This window comes from Myiozetetes cayanensis, unplaced genomic scaffold (assembly GCF_022539395.1).
Source record: "Myiozetetes cayanensis isolate MyiCay16 unplaced genomic scaffold, myiCay2020 scf6-25, whole genome shotgun sequence".
NCBI lineage: Eukaryota > Metazoa > Chordata > Aves > Passeriformes > Tyrannidae > Myiozetetes > Myiozetetes cayanensis.
The window spans coordinates 12,617,746-12,636,310 of NW_026087853.1; the positions used below are offsets into that span (position 1 = coordinate 12,617,746).

The 18,565-nt window shown below is 38.9% G+C and overlaps 1 long non-coding RNA gene across 2 annotated transcripts in view; it reads right to left on the reverse strand.

Annotated features, from left to right (window-relative positions):
- The window catches only part of LOC126651010 (uncharacterized), a 159,367-nt gene that overhangs the window by 54,136 nt on the left and 86,666 nt on the right, over positions 1–18,565 (reverse strand). For both annotated transcript variants that reach the window (XR_007631538.1, XR_007631540.1), the window contains one exon: positions 6,916–7,035. This is a non-coding gene — a long non-coding RNA (uncharacterized LOC126651010). The remainder of the gene's footprint in view (positions 1–6,915; positions 7,036–18,565) is intronic.

An 18,565-nucleotide genomic window follows, 5' to 3' on the forward strand; every position in this document is an offset into this window, starting at 1 on the left:
GGGATCAGAGCAGTCAAAAACTGTGGTGATGCTCTCTAGTTCCAGTTCAGCTTCTGCCAACCTTCTACTGATCATCAGTGAGTCTTCTAGCATTTAAAAAATACCTTATTTTAAAGAAATAGACTCTGTTTTCCTTTAAAAACCTGTCTGATAGGTCATTTGTTAGTTGGTCTTGTCTTATATGTTAATTTTTATAAACCAGGTAAAGAACTGTTTACCCTTATAACCTTCCACAGGACAAATATTTACCCATGAGACCTTTGAACCTTATAGGTACTCTGATTGCTCTGTATTAGTTCTGAAAGAAACCTTCTGCCCTTATCCTTTCAAACTCTAAAAATTAATTCTGCACCATTCAAAATATTTTTGTGTTTAGGCTATCTAAACATAGTTATCTACATGTAGGCACATACACATTCATCCGCTGTTCATCCTTGTGCTGCCGTCAGCAGAAATCCAGCCAATGCAACCTAGACCACGATTCAGTTCACCCCAACCAAGGGAACCAGCAGCTGCTGAGCTGAATCACTCCCTCAGCTCCAGTGACTCCAACCTTGATCTTTATTGACTCCAATAAGGGCTTTGGTAACGAGGGCTCAGTCCACTGCCTGCAAGGAGGGAGCCAGTGCAGTTTGAGATGGACAGCATAACCTGCCTGTCCTGCTGTCAATAAGTCTCCCAGAGCTGTCAAGGTGCCTGTCATATTCTAGGGCACCTGAAATGGTGGCAGTTCCTGTGGGGAAGGGACTGAATCATGCCTCTAGGCCCCAAACAGGCTTCTACAGATAGGCATAATAAATTTAGGTATCTCAGTTTCCAGATGAATCTCTGGAAATTTAGGAGTTTGAACAGCTATATCTGGAAAGGCCATGTTAGTGCCACAGAATATGCAATGCTCTTAAGAAATGGCTTATGATGATTTCCTTCCTATTATTCAGGAGACTAACAGAAGAAAAACATAGCACAAGCTCGTTCATATATGTTCCTTAAGAGTACAAGGATGTGTTGCATACTCTGTCTTCAGAACCAGTCAAGTAGAAAGCATCAGTAAGCACTTTCAAAAGGGTTACAGAAGAGTGATTTTGGGCTTAAGGGTCATTTTAAGGCATGATAAGGTATGATAAGATTTAGATGGTCGTAAGTTAACTCCACATTTTATGTCACCTCAGATTTTCAAGCCATCTAGATGCATAATCACCGGATAGCATTTGAACTAAAAATTCACACCTCTCAGCTTATTCATGCCAGCTCAGTAGACAGCAAACTTGGCTACACTCCAGGCTGGAACTGGCCTGTGCTGCAGAATCTTGGGGCAGAGATGGCATCAGCTACTAACCTCTGAGCATTTAGGTATATTCAGACACTTGGTGCTGACCCTCTTACTGCAAAACCACCACAATTTGGGTAAATCGAGACATCAGGAAACAAAAGACCCATGAAGCAATGAGACAGCATACCTACATAGAAACACATATCCATCTTTTGACAGTCTATTTTTGACAAAAGAGAGGTTGCCTTTTATTAAGAGAATCTAAGTTAAAAACAATAATTTTGCTAACGGCCCAATGTTCTATAAAAATCAGTTCCCTAAACCAAATTCCCTAAAAAAAGTTCTGAAAATCTTATTACCCATGTGGTCTTTATGCATTTAGTCTCATTTTAACTTCTCTATTGCAACATTTTTGTAGGAATTGACCATAGCAAATGTCAAGCACAGGTTATCCATTAGGTGGTTCTATCTATTCTAATCTTTCAGATTATCTGTCTATTCTTTTAGATTAGATATTGCCAAATGACTGAGTAAATTCTCTGAGCTTCTTCCCAACACACCTCTTGTGTGTTTACATCATGTCTGGCAAAAACTTTAGTGTCCACTGAGAGAAAGAAGACATGTAGCAGATGCTCGACTGCATTTCTTTTCCTGCTTGACTGCAGTGACTGCTCTGAGAAGTAAACAATCCACTCAGTTAAACAAATGGCTGCAAATGCTCACTATGGGTTGTATCATTCAATTATTGCCTTGCTTATTCTCTTTCCCTAAACAGCTTTATTCAAATTCCCGTACCAATCTATATACTCCTGAATTTTTATCAGCTATATCTCTTCTCTCCAGGCAGAGCCCATACTTCCTTTTTGCTCCAAGACTGTTTTATCTACATGTAGGATTGGATTTTTTTGTTTGGTTTTTTTGTAAGGTACTTATTCTTTGAATTAATTCCTGCTTTTTTACTAGGGGATAGTGTGTTCTATAAAGTATTCGGTCTCTAAATCACACAGTGAGAAAAAAAATACGGTATCTCCCATTTTCAGAAATGAAAGTGTAGCTGATGTCAGAAAGCAAGATAAAAAGGGTGACCTCAAATTAATATGGTTCATGAGGACACTGCCTTTTAGTCTCAGTGTCCAATTTATCTCTGCACGTGCAGAGTGAAGACTGCAAAGTAAGACTAATGAGTATGGCAGAAATATATGCAGTAATTCATCATCGTAACAAAGCATAACACAATTATCAGGAATTTCCTGTAGGCTTGCCATGATTACATGGAAACAAATTGTTTGGTCCACTCAGTTAGAAGTGCAAAAATGCTGGACCAAAAAAACAGAAACAGATTGTTGCCACCTATATACACAAATCATCCTTTTAGGATATGACAAATGCACAATTTGGCTTTCTTTTGTGGTTTGTACACTGAAACTGTATTCATTCAGTGCCTGGCCAAATAGGTTTCCATGTTCTGCAACAGCACACACCCACACACAACACAGAACACAGAAAACACAGGAAGAAGAGGCAGTTGGCTGCAGGGGTAGAGGAGTTAATGGATGTAATCACACTACCTTTCTCATGCTTGCCAAAGACTTTAATGCATCAAAAAGTTCTCAAGTAAGACTGGAAGGAAGGAAAACCTTTAACTAGTTGGAATTTACTTACTTAAAAAAAATTATAAATTGTGTCTACTTGGTGTATCTTCCTGGGAAAAGGCTAACATCAGCATCACTTTGTGAATAATTGGGTTTGGTCCTGTTCCTGGTTTTCAGCTACCTGGAGTACAGTTTAGGCTGATGTTTATTTGACTTTCCTCCCAGAGGACCACTCTTCTATAGGAGAATTAAAGCCATGCAATGCTTACACAGACATTTCTTGCACTTCTCATAGAGAACAAGACCTATTCTGAGTAAGCACTAATAATAGACAACACTGCAAGGAGCTGCTTGGAGCTCACATGCCTGAGAGACATAATATTAAAGGCGAAGTCACTGCTGAAAGGAGCAGATAGATTGCATTTGCTATCACAGATCTCTACTGTGTTTCAGGGATCATGCCACTTAGGTAAAGTGGGACTTTGAGAGCTAAAGTCTAATTAAAATAAGTGGGCTTTACATAACCATGCTTGGAAGGCAAATTTTCTGCAATATTCCTTAGTGACTAGAAGCTGTCTTTCTTTAAAGCATTTGTACAACTCAACTCTAGCAATTTAATGGTTGGGAGATGAAGAGGAAATAAATAAGATTTTGGTACACAATGGTCAAATTAATTTCAAGGGTATATATAGCTGTTAGCACTTAGGACCCATAACCATGTCATGACCCATATCAACAGTAAGGTCCCAGTTTTTCAGGGAAGGTTGGGTAGCACACATCACACCACTGCTTTTTAGAAGGTGTTCTCGTGCATCATGACAAAACTCATGTTTCAGGGAATGCCTTAGCTCTACCAGGATATCCACTGCAGTCAGGGATGCACTGCTGAAGCCCCAGGGATGTATCTGGCCCAGAGAGTGGATTTACCACGCTGTCCTTTTTTTTTTTTTTGCTTTTTTGCTTTGCCTTAATTGCTTTGTCTCTGTTGCTTTAATGTTTTTCTTCCTCACCTCATTTATTTTATTGATCTTGTCTTTTCTCCTGTTTCTCTTTACTGGTTACTTCTAGATTAGCACAAAGATGGGAAGTCCCACAGGGAGCCCCACTTGGCCCCTTTCTGCTGAGTAAAACAGCCCGCCACAGTGAAGATATTCTTGTCAGAAGCAGTGGGGAACATTGCTGGGAGGGCCTACCTTGGGTGTCACAGGTATTTGGTGATAGTTTGCCATGCTGCTGCAGAGTCCAGGTAACAATGCAGTCATTGTGCTCCACCAGCACTTCTCTAAATTATGCCAATGAAGGAACTATATAAGGTGCTAAGAGACCTCAGCTCCCTCATTATGTCTGAGCAAGGATTGCCAGCACTGCTTTCTTAAGGGCTGCTGCACAGAACTCACTCTCCAGCAAGGGGGAGCCTGCTGCAATCAGGAGACACCTTATGGGGGAAAATATACCAGCTGTTAAAACCAGCCTCAAATTAATTTCACTGTATGGATGAATTCTACCAAGTTCCTTGAATTTTCACAGACCAGTTTCACCTAGCCTTAATTTACTACTTTTTAAAATGTAAACAACTTTTAAATAAAATTTGATTGCATTTGAATATAATTCTTGTCATGTTCTTTACTTTTCTACTTCACTTCAAAGAATGTTGTGATGATTAACTCATGCATTATGGGATGCCATGTGTAATGCTCCCTTGTGACAATAACTCAAATTGCTGTTTTCATACTACCTCTTGCATCTCACTCTTGTTTTATTTTTACTCTGGTGTGACTGGAACATCTATACCCTCACTCATTTGAACAGACATATTTTCAAGAAGATATTTCTGCCTCCTTTTCCCAACTGACTGCCAGCTCACAGAGTCTAGGCCAATGGCTAAGTGAAAGGATCCAGCTAATACAACTTTGCTTCCAGTTGTTACAGAGCTCACTTTCCCAGCAGGTTCTGCTGCACCTTCATCTGTAGAGCTCAGTCACTCATCAAAACATCAGCGAGTTGTATGTGAACTATTTGAATGTGTGGTTAGTCAGTGAGGCATACAGCAAGGATTCAGTTCAAACAAGCAAGGAACAAGGTCATATCTTTACAATTTCTTTTGTTCAAAACAAAAAAAAACCAGCATAGGTTGACTAATTACTGAGTTTCACCTATACCATTCAAAATAAGAGGCAGCACTATTAAATCTTCATTCTGGATATCGACAGAAAGAGAGCTTCTGGACAAACTGATCATGGAATGGAAATTTTTTTATAATATTAAATTTTTCATAATATTAACTGTTCTTAACCTGAATAAAGATGCAGACAGATCCATTTCATTTTACCATTTGAGTAGAAGAAATAGGGCTAAAGCTTTTAAGTCCCATAACACTGACATTGATATGAGAACTCATATAACATGCATGGAGAACCTACAACAAGGGAAAATTCTGAAAAATCTAGGAGGGAAGAAAGTGGCAGCAGAAGACATGCACTCAAGGGAGCTTTGAGGCTTTTCTTGCATCCAAGTTCTCCTTGACCACACCAGTAGTAGCCAGGTACTGTTCACCAACTCCATATCCCAAATCTATCTAGAAAACGGTAAGCAAACTCAGGATAGGAGAATTCAGCTATCAGGAACAGACACAGATTGAACACTTATTTTCCACCAAGTGTTCTATACAAAAGTGTCCCTCCAAAGAAAAACCCAGAATGAAAACAGCAAGGCCTAAGCAAATAGATGAATGAGGTTAATAAATTTTTGAGCCTATTGAAACCCTATCATCCCATAACAAGAAATACAGTCTAAAAGGATTTATTAAGGTTATAAAGTCCTCCTCCTTGTCAGAGCAGGACAGTTCTCAAAATACTTGAAGCAGTAGTTTCTAGTTTAGCTTTAAATACACAAAACAATGGCTTTACAATTCCTTGTCTTGAAATGTATCCAAGCTTGAAATCCAGTATCCAGCACTCAGTGGCTTTTTCTGTTTTCCTCTTGCAGTTACTATACATACAATAGAAAACCAGAATTTACATTAGGTGCCCATATATGAGTATGTTCAATCAGTAAAAATGTTTTCTTTTCTACATTTAGGTGCTCTATGGTGGCAGCCTTCAATAGCTACCAGACATTAGGATGGAAAAGGCCTTAATCTTTCACATCACAACCTGATCACCTGTTCTTTTATCCTATTACTCCCACAGACAGAGCACCCCAAGGAACATCTCCAAACAGACTCTCCCTCCTTACTTTCAAGGTCAGTTATGGACATTTGCAGATATTCATCTATCCTTAGTCAGTAAACTGAAAGACATTTCACTTTCTTTGTACATCCTCATCTAATAATGTTTCTCTCTGAATTGCCTCCGTTCTCTGCACTGTTAATTAACTTTTATGCATTACCAGAGATGGATGCATCTCAGCAGTGACTTAAGTGATTTCTCTATAGCTTGTGTTTCAGTTTCCATTCATAAACATCTCAACCTATATTAGTCAAATTGGTTCCCCCTTGTAATACTGTAGCATTTCCACAGTATCTCTCATTCTAAAGTATTAAAAGGGCAGAGCAACAGAGGAAGTTCTAATACCAATATTTGTCTTTGCCTGAAATACTCAGGTTGGTTAGGACAACAAAATGTTTTCTGAGTGTTTGTCAGATCAGTATTTTCTACATGTCAGTTGCATTATTAAATAAGAATAGCTGAGCCTTAACTTAAATATCAATATTATTAGTGATATTGTTTCATAAAAACCCACAAAAACAAAATCCCCAAACAAAACAACAAAAACCAAAAACACAACAACAACAACAACAAACTCAAACCGTGTAACCAGCTGTGTGACTGTGGCAAGGATTTCTTTAACAGACTGTAAACAGCACGTAGCTTTCTGTGCACATTTGAAGGACATATCTAGAATTCACATACACTTTCACTTTTTATCACCTAATTATTAGAGAGACAATTTGCAAAAGTAAACAGTTCGTACAGTGTCTGAACCTCTTAGTGTTACAATGAACATGGCCATAAAATTGTTTCATTACATAATATCAGAATGTGTCTGACTTACACAAATGTTGAATCATTTAGAGGTTTAAAGCAGAGGTTTCCCAAACTGGTGGTCTATAGACTCCTATCAGTGGTCTGCAGCTGAAGGTTTATGGCTGTCTGGTTCCGTAGTATTCATTCCCTATGGATAGTGGGGAGAAAAAGAGATTAACAAAGAACAGACATTGAGCAAGAAAAAATATTTTGGTTTATCAATATCGGTAAAACATTTTTTGCTAAAGACTCTTGCCCTACAATTTCTGTTAATAACTTTTGTATTTTATTATGATTTTATCAAACAGATTGCTTTTACTGAAGTTTTTTGTTTCAGACTGTTTCCTCTTTTCCAATCCATCTATTTATGGGAAAAAGACTACAGAAGATGTTATTTGTAGGATATTTTTAACAGGCAAAACACTTCTTGATCTCACAAGCAGGTAAAAAGAGAACTGTCAGCTGGCTTAGGATGTCTGATGACACTCATGAGGGCTAAAATGCAAAAAGCAAATGTACAAGGAATGGAAGCAAGAAGAGGGAATAAAACAATTACAACTGCACATTTTCAGACAAAATCAGGAAAGCCAAACCATCTGATGCTCAAAGGCTTCACGAAGATGGATTCTACAGGTCCGTGAGCCTGCAAAAGAAAGCTGCAGTGAAAACATGGGTGTGCTGATGGGCAGAACAGAAGAACTAGCACTGGAAAGGTTAAATATCTTTTTGCCCTTTATCTTCACAGGCAAAGCATGCTCCTGGACCTTTGCATTTTGTACAGTCTGCAAACAATAGGGGCGACCATCAGCAGGGGAGCATTAGGACAGGAACTGCCCACAGCCTGGACATCCTCGAATGTAAGGGGCTCCTTTGGTTGTCCACAGAGGCATTCAACATGACTCTGAGGTTACTGCCTATCACCTGGGAAAAACTGCAGCAGTCAGAGGAGGTCCCTGATGACTAGAAACAAGGCTAACATATGTCTATTTTAGGGGAATGATGGTTACAACAGATACCAAGCCACACTTCAGTACACAGGAATCTTAATAAACTCAGGAACTAGGATGGCAGAAACCTCATGAAGTTCATCAAGATACCAGCTTGGAATTCTAAGCAAAATAAATCAATATATTTTTGACCCTTTTGGCTTAAAAATGTTATTAGTTTTAGGCTAGCCCCAAGTATGTTTTTGAAACAAATAAACTGTTCAACAACTTTGTTCTGTTCTACTCCAGGTAAACCATGCCATATTTCAGTATATACAATTTCCATAAACAGTTGCTGAATTTGGCACAATTATATACACAGAAAAGCTTTGGCCTTGTTTTTGTTAGAACTGCCTCTGTGACTTTCCCAATTCCCTTTTATTTCTCTGTCATTGTCTGCTTATCTTATTTAATGTCATTATTCTAATTGCCATGCTAATAAACTCACATTAAGAGCCACAAATAAAAGGGGAAAAAGGGTGAAGAACCAACATCTACTACTACACAGAAAATACACCTGCAAATTACTGTCTCAAAAACACATTTCAGACTCTTTTTTTTTTTTTTTTTTTAGTCAGTAATGGCTAAAATCAAGTTCAGGAATACATTCAAGAACTTTACGTTGTTTACTAAAACATAAAAACTTTTCAATATCACAAGATAGAGACTCAATTGCTTAAAGATCATGACCAATTCCAAACTTTCTAAGGTCTAATGAAAGCTGTGCTTGAACTGTATTAGTTATCCAAGTAGTACAACTTGCACTGCAGGATATAAAAGATTCATGTCAGTAGAGATTTAAGCTCAGGAAAGTAGAACAATACTTAATGGTTAGTGAACTGCATTGGAATATTCCTTAAAGCAATTTTTTTTTCTATGTCTACGTTACAATGCATTTTATTTCACCCAAGCCAGGTGAAAACAGGGTTTACTGCTACCACAAAATTCAAGCAAAACTTGCGGGCATCCAGATTTGTTTCACAGACCAAACTCGTTTCAGAAAATTTTGAGCTTTACTGGTTAACCTCAAGCTTATAATCAGTAAGGAAAAAGAATAACTCTAAAGAAAGCAGCAAATTCAGTAGGAAGAACCTTTCCAGCAGTGTAATTTTGGATGCTGAAATACACTGTAGTGAAAAGCAACCTGCATGAAAGGTACACTGCAGTTCTTTCTGATGCCTCTGTTTTGGTTTTTACCTAAATGAGACAACAGTGAACATGGAAACAATAATTATATTGGCTTCCTATATTTCTGGTGTCTCAATAGTTTTTCCTCTCAAATATGTAATGCCACAGCTGCATTCTCTGGATATTTTCAGCTTGATTGTTAGAGCTCCTGCAACCTGTTTTATACTGTTTGTGCCAGGCAATAATCCAAAAGAACAAAAACATGCTAATGCTTGGAGGAATGCTGTGAGCACAGCTACCTAGGCACATGCACATAACCAGAATTCACAGTGCTATCTATGAAACCTGATGCTTGGGAAAGTATAAAAAGCTTGATTTAGCCATCAGTCTTTTGTCTGAGTTCACCACAAATTTTCAATTTCCTCCAGTTACCTAAAAGTCCACAGGAAAGAAGCTTGTATTCAATTGCTCCCTACCCATTTTTTAGGCTCTTCAGATTGTGCTGCAGCTCTTGGCTAACATACAGTGGGGTCAGGTAGGTCAAACCTTGCAAAATTGGTGTTTGCCAGGTTTGATGGACAACATCATTCCTTTCAGAGCAAATAATTCTGTCTTCCTTAGCCTGTGGATTTCATCGCACTGTCTATCACTATGCTTTTCACATATATCACACTTATCCATATATATTTTCACATATATCACACTTATCCATATATATTTTCACATAAGCATACTTACTTGGGCTACCAGCACCTGCTTCAGCCTCACTCTATCCCTACTCCATGTTGTCAGCCCCTGCCTGTTGGGACTACTGCTCCTGTTTTAATCCAAATCTGTTTTGGTAGACGCAGTTCCTCCCTTCTGCCACCTCCAAAAACCCAGCACGTTCCTGTGCTACTTTATGCTGCCACAAGAATTTGTGCGGCCCCACACCCAAACCATGTCAGGGAACCACAGCAGATGAAAGCTTTCAAGCAGAAAAGCAGTGAGCCTCTTTCTTCAACAGTGCTGGATTATGCCATCTCCATATACTTACTGTGGGATCAGCATTAAAAACTCTAGCTTCAGAAATTCTGACCAGCCCTGAAGTATGAACAATTAATGTTCTAAATATCTCTTAAAATACAGGTCTTGTTAGAGATCGTAGTGTCTGAAGCAGGAAAGCCCTTTTCTCCCCAGCTTCAGTTTGTGTGCATGCAGTATTTTATTCTCAAGACACTTCTGGGAAGAATCACAGCATGTTAGCTCATAGCAACCTCTTCTCTGTCAGTGCCTTCTCCAAAAAGGAGGGTGATGTGTCCAAGACCTGGGATCCTTGGTTCAGTTTAACCTGAAACACCTCAGAAGCTACTCCCATGGGTTCTCAAACTGATCAACTTTTTCTTCTTTCCTATCTGTCCCTTAAGCTGTCTGTTGTCTTTCTGTGAGCTGCAATTTTTAAACGTTGTTGAGACAGACAAGCATCACAGGCCATTTTACTTTTGGAGGCTGGTGTGGATGGATAGAAGAGAGATGTATATTTTGATCTTTCTATGGACTTCATTTTTGTTCTTTAACATTTTAGTCTCCCAGTTTAAATAGACAGATAGGCAATTTGAACTTGGAGCATCTGTTGCCTCAGAAAAAAACAGGATCACCATCCCTCCAAATATTCTGCTCATGTGTAGTGATCCATACCAGGCCTTATACTTCAGAAGGCTTGCATATCGAAATGTCAATTAACAGATATAGTCCATTTCCATATGTCTTCCTCTAAAGGTTACTGCAACAACATTTCCTGAATATCCTTTAACAATCTAACGGCAGCCTGGCAGTGGTCTCATGACAAATAAATTTAAGTGACATACAGGTTGCAGTGACAGAATACAAAATATAATGAAGCAGTGTACTTCTTATGGAGATGTGACATGAAAAACATTGACCTGTGGTCCTAAGTAATTTTCATAAGACAAAAGCTTTCATGGTAATAAAAACAAATCAGTCAATGTGCTGAAAGACTAATATAATAAACCATCAGGGAAGCTATTCAGCTGTGTTAACTCCATTTAATGAAACAGGAGTCATTATTATTCCAACTTTGTACTTAAAGTTTAGTGATAACATTAGCTGCACTATGACAAAGTAGCCTTCTTGATTAATGGGAGATACCTCCAGAAATAGCAGTGGGACTCAGCATGGAAACATATGCTACCTTACTGGTCATATTGAGCAAAACTAGCTTGACATTGGGAACACGAGGCTGGACATGAAAGATCATTAATTGCAGTGGAGATGAAGATAGTGCAGTGATGCTGCATGAAATATTGCCGACTCGGAGACGTTTTGTATTGACAAGCAATTAGAACATGAGGAGGATGAAAGAGGTATCAAGAGTGCAAATATTTTGTATGGGAAGGAGAAAAGGAAAGGAAAGGAAAGGAAAGGAAAGGAAAGGAAAGGAAAGGAAAGAAAAGAAAAGAAAAGAAAAGAAAAGAAAAGAAAAGAAAAGAAAAGAAAAGAAAAGAAAAGAAAAGAAAAGAAAAGAAAAGAAAAAAAGAAAAGAAAAGAAAAGAAAAGAAAAGAAAAGAAAAGAAAAGAAAAGAAAAGAAAAGAAAAGAAAAGAAAAGAAAGAAAAGAAAAGAAGAAAAGTATTTTCAGTTCGCGAATCCCAAACTATTCTCAACAAATGGATACTATACTGCTTTTCAAGAAAAACAAAGCTGTGCTTCATCAATTTTTTTTACAAGGTGAAGTGGTATTGCTATAGCCACTGAGAATGAGAGAAATTAGGTGAATTACAAGCAATTTGGGGTACAGGTAGAAAAAATTCACAGGCTATGATTACAAACTGCGCTTTCTAACTGTAAGCTCATCCTTAGACACACACTCAGCAGTCGTCATTTCCTAAGGAGCTGAAATGTCTTAATGATTCTTTTCTTTATGAGCCTTACTCTCATCTGCAAGCATCTTTACCATTCTGGTTTATAAATGAGACAGTATTTGGAAATATCAAAGTCCCAAACAACCTGCAGGAAGTTTTTCAAAATATCCAGAAGAGCTTTTTTTAAACAACTCCTTTCCTTATTCTGCACTGAATTTTGGTGACTTAACACACTTAACAAGCCAGTTTTCTCCTAATCTATATCACAAACAACTCTACTAAACCCAGTCAGGATTTTATCCAGTTGCACAAGGTCCAGTCAAGTAAACATAAAAGCCAAACAAAGGTTGTAATCTGGGACTCTGTGGAATATACCACAAAAAGCTCTGAACTATTTATTTGAAAAGGGGGTAAATGGACATGGAGAGCAGAATAGAAGGGCAGAAAAAAGGAGGTAAATGAAAGGAGCAGATTATACAGGCATACTGAAAAAGACATTACAGATAAAGATATGCAACATCTCTGCCTTATTAACAAAATATAAGATAGTCTATAACTGAAAGGGCTGCAAGTTCTTCAGAAGATTTTGTTCCTGCTGATGCAACATGAATGGCTAATTATGATGGACATAATATTGAGAGATCCCACTTGTCTACCAGGTACCACACAATCAAATTGGTAGACAATTTCATGCCCTATCAGCTTAAAATATGAAATAATAGGGGCAGACAATGAAACAGAACTGAAAAAAAAATAGACTATACTCATTATTAGATCTGTGTGTAAAACTAGATTATGAATAAGTCTACCAAGAACAGCAGCAGGTGCCACATCAAAATATATTATACTAAGAAAACAAAGGACTTCACCCCCACAGAAGACAAAGCACTCAAGTATTCTGAACTGCAGGGAAAAACATCCAGTCTCAGCAAAGATGAAAAAAACTACTATCCATCTTTGACAGTAATATTTAATTGTGACTCCTCTTTAAAATCTGAACGGATTTTCAAGGGGAAATTTTAAATACTCTAGTATTCTTTTCGTATCACACATCTGAAAAAAATAAACTTCCAGAGCAAAACTGAATTTACATAATCTAGATAACAACTGTAGTTTCAATTCATAAGCAAGAATGAAAATAAAAATAGCACCATATGATTGCAAAAGAAGTTTGCTTTAAGAATTTGTCACTCATTCTGTTTATTAAAGCATTTTATAAACTTACATCAGTTACTACCACTTGGATACATTTAGCAGACCCTGTGCATGCTTATAGTTGGTCAGAATTATGGTAGCCTATATAAAACTCCCTGTGGGCTGGTTCTTATGCCTTCTCTTGCTAAGGAAACGAGGTGGTGGGTCTCCTTCCCAAAGGTCAGCCCTGTGTCCTGTTTCTCCTGCAGAAGTAAAACCCTGCTCTCCAGGGCTCATTATCTCACGGTGCATATCCTTTTTGCTATCTATTTCTTCTCCATGGCATGAGCAACCCCAAGCTCAATCTTGTGGGCAGCAAAAGTCAGTTTTGCTTATGGTACTAAGAAATCTTGAGTCAGCCTCATTTAGAAATATTATTCTGTGCCTTTCTCCAAAGGGAATGAAGAAAGGGTGTGATCAGACACACTCTTGTCTACTCTTCAAAATGAAAAAAGTAAATAGAAGTGTTAGGTAGATCTTCTTTTTCAGCACTGTCATAGCAACTTAGGGAAACTGTATAGACAAACAGAATGAAGACTAAGTGAACCCCTTTGGTCTGGAGGGATTTATTCTCCCTTGATACCTTCTGAATTTGCCTCGAATGGGAGGAGAGGTGAAAAGGTCTCATGAAGTCAGATAATCAGAAATAAATTTAGCAAGATAAAGCAGATGGATGCTTGTCTTGACCTTTTATTGATTTAGTTTTGACTTCTGCACAAAGAACTCTGCAAAGCCTCAGAAAATTCAGCCAAGGGTAGTATGGCCACTGACCCCATTAAGGGAGTACAAGGATTGTAATGCATTGAAGAGTCTCAATTCCCCAATCTCCTAGATGATTTGCAGATAAGAAGAGGAACAGTGGGACATCCTGTCTCCAGGCAGTAGCTCCTTCTAGAAGGTGAATCACAGTATCATGGTCCCTGTCACAGTCATTCTGCAGAGATGACTTCCACTGCTTCTCCGAAAACAGTTCTCAAAAAAAAAAAAAAAAAAAAAGAAAAAAAGAAAAAAATTCCTCTTTGTCATAACATAACCTTTTGTAAGAATACATAAGGGAGTTATTCAAAACTACCCACAGTTATAGCATAGGCCCTCTGTGAAGTGCAACAGGAAAGAAGTGGCCACTGCCATAATAGATTTGTCTAATGCAGGTCCCAACATCAGTAAAGCTTTGCTCTCTCCACCACAATATTCTCCACGCCTATGACAAAGCAACAGTCTCCTTGTGCCATATGACTCCTTCAGCCAAGCCTACTTTATGCCTAAATTCAAGAGATACTATTTTAATTGTCCCGGTTCAAATGCTACAAAAACTTTCAAAAATCCAAAACCAAACAGAAAACAGACAAAAAAACCAAACCAAAACCTTTAAAAATCAATCTTAGATATTCTACTGAATAATTTGACCCAACACCAGCCTGACTGATTCCCTTTCCAGAGGTGTCTGTGACATTGAGATGTTTTAAATTGCCCACATTATAGAGGGGATGAGTGTTTACAGGATATTATGTATATAAGTAGTTTGGCTCTGTGAACAGGGCTAGCCCTAAGGCAAAGCCTAAGGCAGAAAGTGAAATACATTTTTTAAAGGATGTTTGTTAATTGAGCCCTAAACTGCTTCCCTGTTCCTTGCCAGTTTTATCCTAACATAAGAACAAGTCAATGTTAAGGCACTCTGCCAGGTGCTGGGCAACTCAGACTACTCTGAACCTCCTCTCTCTTCCTTGGCAGCTGATATCTCTCAGCACTATTCAAATTTTGCTCAACATCCAACAGGATTCAGCTCTAAATGGGCTGCAATCTGCACAGGAATATTTTAATTACATACTGCTGTGCAGAAGGAAAACAACCAGCTAAGCACAGGCAACTAAACTAAGAACTTGTAAGCTCTGTGACAGCAATAGATTTATAAATGCCTGTTTATTATGCTTTGGGCATCTCTCTAAAAGGTTGTAATTGAGGGTACTGCCAGCTAGTTGCCTTATTTCGAAACAGAAAAGCGCAGCAATTTTGCCAGAACTTTGCTGCCCTCCTGCAGTCAGTGCAGAAACTAATGAGAAAAAGAAGGAATTTCTCAGACCACATCCCTGAAATTCACCCCTTTCCTGAAAGCTGTTGGACTGAAGGAGCATGATCAGTAGCTTTCAAGAAGGAAAAAGACTCCATCTGGCAGGAAGAGAAGGGCAGAGAAGTACTTGAGTGCCAGCCAGGCTCTGCTCTCAGACCTGCATCAAATGTCCTGGAGTGACATGAACCACCCAACTCCTGCCCACTTTGTGTGGTGAGACTACAAAAATAGGCTCTAGTGGGGCTGAAGCCATTCCCAAAGGCAGGAGCTCTCCAGGCACCCTATTTTGGCAATTCACTTCCCCTCTGGGACACTGTGATTCCCTATGTAGATCAACAGACATCTTTCAGATTATCTTTTGATGAGTGAGGCAATGGCTTTTAGCAACTACTGTCTCCTTTGTCACTCCCAATGTCTTCCTGCCCACTGGTGTCCACACTGCTACAGTGCTCCACTTGATTGACATCTTACACATTATCAAAAAAAAGAATTTCAGTCTTCCCATTTTATTGTGTCTGGGGCTTTCAATATACTCCTGAGATTTTTGGGTGCCGTATGGCTTCAAATGCAGTTTGATGGCAGGTTTTTCCCAGTTGCATACTCCTGTACACGTAGTTCTTCAGCATCCTAGAGATGATGCTGTTTCAGCAGCTCTGTTTTAGCAGTGTCTCGTTGTCATCTGAGAACAACTGTCTCTGCTAAGGACAGGAGCCCAGGATAGTGTCTCCAACCAATCCTAACTAAAACTTTTACCTGTTATTTCAGTGCCAGTATTACCAAGGTTTCAGCATTCAGTAGCTATTCATTTATTGTAATGGGTAGAGTGTAAACATTTTATAGGTAGATTTACTGCCAGCCTACCTTCTGCTCTTGCCCATGACAGTAAAGGTGAATATATCATCCAGTAAGCATCCGATGCATAAGACGGCTTTTTAACTTCTACTTCTGCACCGGTAAAATTTGGCCTCTGCTATACAGTTGGACTTGAATTTATGTTCATGGTCATGAAGATGAATTACATGTAAGCAGTTTTAATGGTGTCTTTCTAGATCACCAGGATGATGATGATCATGACGATGATGATGATGATAATGATTATTATATTGGAACATTATTTCGAGAAACAGATCAAAATTTACAAATGGGTGAAACCTAAAATTCAGTGTCAATTGTTGGTGCCAGCATAGAGAGACAGCATTGAGGGCTCAGCTGTCAACATCAGGACATGTCAGGCTGCCAAGTGGTGGGGGTGCAGGAAGAGGCAGGGCAGCCCAGAAAGGAGCCAATGGAATATGGACAACCAAAGATAAAAGAGGAAGAACCAGGAATAAAATAGCATGGGGGAGTTTTGTTGAACGGGCACAACCTAAGGCATAAAGGTGAGAGACAGGTAGTTATGGGGAGTCTACAGGGAGATTTGAGATGCAGTAAGATACAAGGGAATGGTGAGGCTGTTAGGATGAATTTGAAAACGCAGTGAAGTGACCCTGGCACAGACATCTATTGTCAAATGGCCTCTAAGAAAGAGCTTGATTGAACAGCTGTCCAAATACCTTGACTGAACAGAAGGAAGTTCAATAATCCAAGAGGAAACAGCCTAAAAGAAGTTTTCAGTGTTTTCGCCTTGAGTCTCACTCTGCAGAAATCATTTTTTCAAACATCCTTCATCTCTTTACCAGCCTACCAAACAGCCAGGCGTAGCTGGAAAATAAGTCTGTTTGGAACAACAAACATCAAGGTGATTTAGGGGGAGAGAGAGAACTGCTTGGCTAGTTTTCCTTGTCTTTATTTTTAACTTCGCAATGAAAGGGAGGGAAAATTTCTTGGTAACAAAAATAAAAACAACAATGCCTTTCAGAGCTGTTACCACCTCATGAAAAGGGCTAGGCCAGAGAGTAGGTAAAAGCTGTTGAGACTCTTCAAAAGAGGAGGAATCTGACACTTGCATGACATTTTCAGTTTAACACTGACCTCCTACTTCCCTGCTACTGAAGGGTTCATCAGCTACCAGATGCTTTTAAGAGCCTGGGGGAATGAAATGAAATATTATTTTTCCTGTCTAGATGCTCCACTTTAAACCATTTACAATCACACTTTTTTTTTTCTTTTAAAAGCCACTGTACTTTGCTTTAAAAAATCTTCAGTGTTGCTGAAGAAAAAAAAAGAAAAAACTAAAATTCAGTATCATTCTGCAGACCTAGTCTGCTTTTTACCAAATTGCTTCTGTATCTCCTAAAAGCTTTGATGAATCTGATGAGAGACAAAGGTTGAGACAGAGACCAAGTGAATCTCAAGCACATAGTAAAGTTTTGCTCTCTGACTGAATAAATTGTGAGGGAACTGGTTTGAAGTTTGCTGTAAGTCTGATGCTTGTTCATCTCCCTAAATCAAAGTAAATTTCACAATGTGTGGTCACAGACTTTTATGGTCCATTAGTTTTACTAGCCTTTATTGCACGCACACTGCCTCTATACAGAGACCTAATAAGATCAAAAGAACTTCCACATCTAACATAAATGTGAGTATAGAAAAACAAACGAGACCTGAATGTTAGGATTTCTAAACCAGTGGACTATTTATGCGTTTGGACTGTGTTCCCACAGTCTTGGTAAACCTATGCCTGATAAGCTTTACCATCATGGAGAATTGTATCATCATCAATTCGATTTTTCCCATCTTTGGATAATACATTCCTCTTGGTAAGATCTTGGATGTCTTTATATAAATATAAACAACAGTGATTACATAGGTCCTCTGTGCTGTTCGAGACAAAACATATTAAAACATTTGGGTCACCACAACCTGGTGCATTGCTATAGGCCTGGGGCAGAGTGGCTGGAAAGCTAAATGGTGAAAAAGGTCCCAGGGATGCTGATTGACAGCAGCTGAACATGAGCCAGCGGTGTGCACAGGTGGCCAAGAAGGCCAATGGCATCTTGGCCTGTACCAAGAACAGTGTGGCCAGCAAGACCAGGGCAGTGATTGTCCTGTTGTACTCAGCAATGGTGAGGCTACACCTGGAATCCTGTTCAGCTCCAGGCCACTCACTACAAGAAAGACACTGAGGTGCTGGAGCGTGTCCAGAGAAGGGCAATAGAGCTGGTGAAGGGTCTGGAGCACAGGTCTTTTAGGGATTGGCTGAGAGAGCTGGGGTTGTTTAGTCTGGAGAAGAGGAGGCTCACAGGAGACATTTCTCTCTACAACTACCTGAAAGGAGATTGTAGCAAAGTGGGGATAGGTCTCCTCTGCCATGTATCAAGTGAAGGGACAAGAGAAAATGGTCTTAAATTGTGCCAGGGGTGATTCAGATTAGATATTAGCATATTTTTTTTAAACTGAGAATGCTTAGGCATTGAAATAAGTTGCCCAGGAAGGAGTCACCATCTCTGGAACTGTTCAAAAAGGCATCTGAATGTGGCATTTGGAGATATTGTTTAGGGGT